General features: G+C 38.4%; 1 protein-coding gene across 2 annotated transcripts in view; it reads right to left on the bottom strand.

Moving 5' to 3' along the window:
* Positions 1-2,992, bottom strand: part of lrrc8c (leucine rich repeat containing 8 VRAC subunit C) — a 52,555-nt gene extending 49,563 nt beyond the window's left edge. For both annotated transcript variants that reach the window (XM_037698307.1, XM_037698308.1), the window contains exon 1: positions 2,887-2,992. The gene's annotated coding sequence lies outside the window, so the exon portion shown is untranslated. The remainder of the gene's footprint in view (positions 1-2,886) is intronic.
* Positions 2,993-6,103: the final 3,111 nt, after the last annotated feature.

Genomic DNA, 6,103 nt, shown 5'->3' with positions numbered 1-6,103 from the left:
ACAGCGATTGTTCCAGATTCTCTGAATCTTTTGATGATGTTATGCACGGTTGATGATGATAACTGAAAAGTCTTTGCTATTTTACGCTGGGTAACACCATTCTGGTATTGCTGCACTATCTTTCTGCGCAACAATGGTGGAATTGGTGATCCTCTTACCATCTAGGCTTCTGAGAGGCACTGACACTCTGAGAAGCTCTTTTTATACCCAATCATGTTGTCAATTGACCTAATTAGTGTTAATTGGTCTTCCAGCTGTTCGTTATATGCGCAATTTCCTTTTTCCAGCCACTTATTGCTACTTGTCCCAACTTTTTTGGGATTTGTTGACACTGAAATTTTGAATCAACATATTTTTCCTTTAAAATGTTACATTTACTCAGATTAAACTTTTGATCTGTCATCTATGTTATATTATGAATAAAATATTGACATTTGCCATCTCCACATCATTGCATTCAGTTTTTATTCACAATTTGCTTATTGTCCCAACTTTTTTGGATTACGGTTTGTATACCTGGATTATTGCGCATGGACTTTGTTATAGCTTCTTCTGTTGGGTAATGTGAATGACTCCATCTTGAATTGGGGCAGCTCTAAAAGTCTATGGGCTGGTTCCAGTGAATACTATGGTTCTTTACATATTTTGTTAATAAACAAACAAGGCTGATGCCCACAGTTACTGTTAAAGTTTTAAACAAAGACGATCCACACTGACTTTGTTAACCTCAATGAGAAAAAAAAGAACCCATAATAAAGCAGTCTGCCCACATGGGGTCACCTTCCATAAAGAGCTGCAGCTGCACGTATCCTGTTTCTCCCTGACAGAGCTGGTGGGTTTCAAACCAAGGCAACGTGTGAAGTGTTTGGTTTATCTACACCACTGATTTATGACCATAATATCTGAATAATGACATGTACTATCTCATTAGTACCTGCATTCATAATAAGTTCTACTGTAAAGTACTTCTGCTGAGTAGCTTTCTAAAAGCATGTCTGGCTTTCAGAGGACCTGCTTTTAAACATCGATTAAGATTTCATATAGAATGTCTTTATTGATTCTTCCATCCCAGCACCATAATGACAGGGCGGGTTTAGAGAAGCCAATACACAGTTGTTGACACTTAACTGTTTTATGATGGCTGACAGTAAAAAGCCAAGGAACATTTACCCAAATAGCATCAGTTGGAGATATCCAGCAGGAACTTGAGAATAAAGTACACAATGAATTGTGAACTTGGGAACCGAAAAGGAAAAACGCAGGTAAAGATGATGGATGGATGGGTTCAAGTCAAAATACTGTAATATTTGACTTGTCATGTACCACACATAAAACATCCTAACACTTCAACTGTGAAGCTTCATGCAAACACTTATTGTTGCACTTCCATATAAGGCTTTTAGCTGCTTAGACTTGCTGCAGCTCAGATCACCACAAAGTATTCAATAGTTTATGACTTTGCCATTAACTACTGGAGTCAAATATACAAAAACGTAAAAACAAATATTTAGAATAACAGAAACAAACAAAAAATATGAAGGAGAAAATGATTGAAAAACACAATTTGTGTGTGTGTGGGGGTGCGGGGGGGGGGTGCTCTATTTGCTGAATTCTATAGTAGACACTGTTTTCAATGTACCATAAACTAAATATGTTTCTTTTATTTTTAATTTACCCTTTATTTATACAGGTAGTCTCATTGAGTCACAAGAACTCAGGCAGCTGAATTGGGACCAGAAAGTTGCAGGGTCAACTCCCGGCCATGCTCACATCGTGGTGTCCTTAAGCAAGACACCTAATCCCTAACTGCTTCCCGGGTGCTTACATAGCTGCCCAGTCTCCACCTGGGGGGTACCTCAGGTGTGATGGGTTAAATGCAGAGAACTAATTTCACCAGAAACATACACTGATGGCAACACATAGTACTTTCAGTACTTCTTTACTTTTACAGAACAGGTATAAGCATTTAATACATTACCTGGCGACAGCTCTTTGAGGGACCTTAGTTTGGATAAAAAGCGCTTACGCTTGACAGAACTGATGAGCTAATGGCTAGTCTGAACACACCAAAAACAAAGTGGATCTGTGCGTCTTAGAACAACTTTTTTTTTTACCCGTTTATAAATACTTTCTCTTAACTGCAACCAGACTTCTTTAGTTCCTTCAAAAACACTGTTCTTTTTTAAAATCCACTAGTATCCACTTATTATTGAGTTATTATGCTTCTTAAGCGTTTTGCTACTTTTCACCTTTTGGTTTTCAGTGTACAACCCAAGTGTTACATGTGTTTTGTTTCTTAAAGTTAATCTTTTTAAAGTGAGACTCTTCAAAAGTCTTGAAATGATGGGGGGCAGAGAGAGAGTGGGTGAGGTGTCCTTGGTTCTGCAGAACTTGCTCTAAGTGTTTGTCAGTAAACTGTCCTGCTGGATGAGTCAGCCTCTGGACCAGGACCGACCAGGCCATTTCCTTCTGTCGCTTCCTGACAGGAAACTTTGTCTGAATCTCAGAGATCCCAAAATGGGACATGGGAGGAAAACGCAGGCAGGCAGCTGCAGGCACAGTGGGAGCTGTGTGGCATGTGGGACGTGGAAAAACACGAGCCGCAATGCAGGAATGTTCTTTTTTAACGAGGTGCTCAAATTAATGAAAAGCGCTCCCAGAGTCAGAGAAGCTGAGAGCCGGAGAGAATTCAACACAAGCCGCTAAGTTTTGAGCTGCGAGCTCAAATACGTCCTGAAAATGTTCAAGATCAATACAGGAGACGTCTCGTGCTGCGGCTGACAGAAACGCGTCCACTTTCCTCCGCGCGCTGATTACTCCAGTAAGAAAGTGAACAAGTCGAGCTGAAACAACTCCAGAACCACATCGTCCGCTCAGAAAGCTCACCTCGTTATTGGTGTTGGACCCGAGCGCTGGTTCTGGTTGACCCTTCTCCTCTGTCCGCAGGATCCTCCTCAGCCGAACCGAGCCGACAGTAAACTGTCCGGGCGGGGTCTTCAAAGAACCCCCAGCCGGCGCCACGATTTATGATGCGCACGCTCTACTCCGCTGGGCGGGGCCAAGGCAGCGGTCGGTGTTGTGCCATAAAGTGATGCTCTGCCCAAAACAGTGGTAACCGCCGCGGGAGCGCGCACGGCCTGTTTGCGTGTTCTCAAGTTCAAGTTGTGTTTATTTGTCATAGTTAATACAGGGTTTGAACAGTAAATGGTAAACGGACTGTACTTATATAGCGCCTTTCTACTTATTTCAAGATACTCAAAGCGCTTTACACTACAGTCTGTGTCCTCATTTACCCATTCATACACCTCTACAAAGCTAATTGAACAAATCATTCTAATGAGCCTAATCAGTGCTTTTGTAATAGATCACATTCATACACTGATGGGACACACATCAGAGGCTATGAGGGGTTCAGCGTCTTCAACATGTGACTGCTGGTGGATTCAAACCCCTAACTCATGTATGTCTACAAATCACTGAACAGTGTTGCCCCACCCACCCCCCATCTCTCTGATTTGCTACAACCGTATGTCCCACCACGTTCCCTGAGGACAGCGGACCAGTTGCTCCTCACAGTTCCAGGAACTCGTCTTAAGCGCAGAGGTGACAGGGCCTTCTCTGTAGCTGGACCAAGACTTTGGAACGAGTTACCTCTGCTTGTCAGACAGGCCCCCTCCCTCTCGGTTTCCAAGTCCCGTTTAAAAACTCACTACTATTCAGTAGCTTTCAACACAAGATGATCTGTGTTTTGATCCTGTACGCTCTACACTGGTTTGTCGTCATTATCTGCATCATTTTTATGTCTATATTCTGATTTACCTCATTTTGTGTTTTGCTTTGTGTGTTACCTGTTGTTTTGTCTGTACAGCACTTTGGTTGGCCTTGTCGCTGTTTTAAGTGCTTTATAAATAAAGTGGTATGGTATGGTAACTCTCGCATTGGAGGATGACTGCTCTAACCACTCAGCCACAGCCGGCCCTGTACAATGAAATGTTTAGGATGAGAAGAACCGATTTGACTCGCTAAAAATTCAAAGAACAAACAAGAAATACTAAAAGCATGCAATAAGAGTACACAAAAAAAAGTACCAAAAAGTGAAAAAAGTAATTAAAATATTTACAATGTCCTAAAGAGAGATAGTGAGCAACAACATGGTAGAATGGTGCAGCAGGATGAATTTGAATTAATAAGTATTTCGAGAGGTTGTATTATAAGCTAAAATGCACATGATACACACACACACACACATATACATATATATATATATATATATATATATACTGCACATAATCAACATATACCACACTGGTTGTGTGGCAGGTTATTGCACAGGTAGAGACATTGAGGTTGAATTATTAGTTATTGCCAGTTGTTCAGTGTTATTTATCAAGAGTTTAGTAATCTGACAGCTTGTGGATAATAACTGTCCTTTTGTCTTTTTGTACGCGATGACAGACTCCTGTATGGTCTGGACATTTTATTTTGCTCTATATATCTTAAGTTTTTATTGCATGTAGACAACTTGACTGATCTTTGCCACTGTTGTGGAATGATAGATGGTGCACTCTGTGGTGTTTGTATGTTTCTGAGTGGTTTGACATCATTCAAATCATTGTGGGGAAAAAAAGCAGAATGACATGCTGTGATAGTAATTTTCAAAAACAATATAATGAATTACTGTTTATTTAAATAGTTTTTCCCCTGTTCAGTTTGGATGTGATGTGTGTCTGAGGTGGAAGCATCAAAAGTGTCTGAAGAGGCCACGTAGAGGCAGAAAAGGGAAACATGTTTGTGCAGCATGTAAATTAAAGTTACTTTGGCCTTGACTAAAATGGTATTGTACACAGTTTTGTGTTTTGGTTTTAGTACATGTTACTGTAAATATTATATTGTATATGTATTGTAAACACACAATCCTTACGATGTATATATGTACTCAGTTATAAAAGTTTACATGCGTGTGCTGTTGCCCTGGTTTTAACTTGTAAACATACCACCGGTACAACATATACATTTTTGATAAATATTTAATGTTAAATTTTAATGTTGAATACAAAGATGTGTTTCATTAAACCAGGTAAAAATGTTTCATTTTTCATTTATTGATTACAATGATGTGATGGAAGTTTCTGTGTTGCTGTTACTAAACGTGGAGTGAAAATATTTGTTTTTGAAGAAAAATTGTTTAAAAAAAATTATGTTAACAAACATATATCAAGGTTACAATGACTGCATGAGCTTGAATCATATAAATGTAATTCCAGAGTGAGACAAAGTGATTTCAAAAGAAAAAAAAAATCCTGTTAAAATATAAACCTTAACTGAGCTCCATTCATTTTCAATGAGAGCCAAAATGGCAGAAAAGTCCAGTCATATTTATTTATAGAGCACATTTAAAACAGAAACTGTTACCAAAGTGCTTAACAAAAATATCACAACATCTAATAAAAAGTAACAAGATATATTTACAGCGCATGGAATAAAATATAAAACAGAAAACATAATTAGAAACAATGAAATACTAAATCAGATCTGATGGCCTTGTGTCAAAAGTCAAGGAACAATAATAACAAAAACATAAACACAATCAGAATCAATAAAATTCTAAATCAGAAAAGGCTAAATATCTCTAAAAGCTAAAGTCATAGTCTCCTGAAAGAGCTGAACGTTTTGGTATATGAACTGTTCAAATAGCACAAAATTATTATGATTACTATTATTTATGGCTATAAAAACAACATATCTAAGGTAATATTTGGGGGACACATTGGTTGTGACGCCTATGCTTCCTATAATATATATTTTAATATAAAAATGTTATAACAAAAAATAATAATACAATGCTGGGAGTCCTGTCACTGTAATCACATTTGTTGGGTTTGATAGTTTGTATATATGATCTGTTTGATCTCTGAAGGTTCTGGGACAATAAAAAGAGCAGCACGTGTGATGATTCAGACAAACATGGTCCACAGATTTATCACATTTCAGTAAGACCGACACTCACGGAGAGAATATCGCGAGTTTATGAAAAAATAAAAATAAAAGTGAACAGAGACACACCTTTGCTTTAATCTGCAGCAAACAAATAATCATCTTTAGG

The sequence above is a fragment of the Nematolebias whitei genome, chromosome 3, assembly GCF_014905685.2.
Source record: "Nematolebias whitei isolate Nwh7 chromosome 3, NemWhi1, whole genome shotgun sequence".
Taxonomy (NCBI): domain Eukaryota; kingdom Metazoa; phylum Chordata; class Actinopteri; order Cyprinodontiformes; family Rivulidae; genus Nematolebias; species Nematolebias whitei.
Note: the sequence above shows the minus strand (reverse complement) of the source record. Positions and strands in the feature narration are given on the sequence as shown.